This window comes from Pelmatolapia mariae, linkage group LG7, assembly GCF_036321145.2.
Source record: "Pelmatolapia mariae isolate MD_Pm_ZW linkage group LG7, Pm_UMD_F_2, whole genome shotgun sequence".
In the NCBI taxonomy this organism is placed as follows: Eukaryota; Metazoa; Chordata; class Actinopteri; order Cichliformes; family Cichlidae; genus Pelmatolapia; species Pelmatolapia mariae.
In genome coordinates this window covers 4,045,782-4,046,951 of record NC_086233.1, presented here as the reverse complement: position 1 = coordinate 4,046,951, position 1,170 = coordinate 4,045,782, and the positions used below count along the sequence as shown (strand labels likewise).

Genomic DNA, 1,170 nt, shown 5'->3' with positions numbered 1-1,170 from the left:
CAACGTAACTTCTCGCCAGTTTTTCCTATGCGACAGGTCCCCCGCAACGACATCCACTGGCTGCTCGTTTGTGCGCTTACGGTTTGCCATGTTATTACTCATGTTTGCTTGAGCGGCGCGTTCAGATCATGGAATAGCTGGGTATGGGGTTTAACTGCAGTGTGACGTATTAATAAGGTGCTTGTGTGCTGTGTTCACCACATTGTACAATAAATACTTGGTGAAAGGGACCGTGCTTTCAGTCTAAGCGTGAATACCAAAAAACCCCGGGACTCCGTGGAGACACTGAGTGTCAGGAGAGGAACCACAAAAAGAAAGCATCATTGCTCATAAAAAAAGACTATTGTCAGAAGTGGGATTCGAACCCACGTCTCCATGTGGAGACCAGATACCCCGTTTGGTTTAACCTTGAGTCTGGCGCCTTAGACCGCTCGGTCATCCTGACAGCATGTTGAAATAATAAAACAAAAACTCCTATATTCGACTCACTGTGTCACTAGGGGTTTGTTTTTTGAATCAGATAAAAATATACGTTGGTCAGGAACGTGTAATACTTGAGCGAACACCCATGTACCCTAGGTACTTTCGTCCACAATACCTCGGTCGGGAAAGTTTATTAGTTGAGCAAACATACCTGCATTTTAGGTGTTTTCGTTAACAAAACCATGTTTTGAGAAAAGTGTATGTGGTCATAGTAGTTCAGCGAACACCCATATATTCTAGGTGTTTTCGTCTACAATACATCGGTCGGGAAACATTATACTGTGGAAAATACACCCCCCTTGGTTTCTAGAAGGAGGAGTTTAAAGACAAGGTCTATAAAAACAAGCGCTGAATCCCGGGACTTTTGTATCGTTACGCTTGTTTTTGATCAACATCATCAGCAGAGCTTTGACATGTCTTTGACGCTTATCCTTGCGACTGTGCTCCTCGCCGGCGCTTCATCGGCGGTCCCATACACCTGTGACGGTTGGGCCGACACTGAAACTCTACCCAAGGGAATGACCTGTTACACGGACTATGACAGCAAAATATTTTGCACTTATGTTCGTGACCAGACTACCGTAGACAAAATCTGTGATCTCATGGCCATTTACAGGTCTCGCTATGTGTCCTATGATTTGTCATGCACCATGGACTCCAAATCGGACCGATGTGTGATGGCTCACG

The 1,170-nt window shown here is 45.1% G+C and overlaps 1 non-coding gene across 1 annotated transcript; it reads right to left on the bottom strand.

Moving 5' to 3' along the window:
• Positions 1 to 344: 344 nt before the first annotated feature.
• On the bottom strand, positions 345 to 445 carry trnal-caa (transfer RNA leucine (anticodon CAA)). Its single transcript is given in 2 exon segments — positions 345 to 390; positions 408 to 445. It is a non-coding gene; the product is annotated as a tRNA-Leu (tRNA).
• Positions 446 to 1,170: the final 725 nt, after the last annotated feature.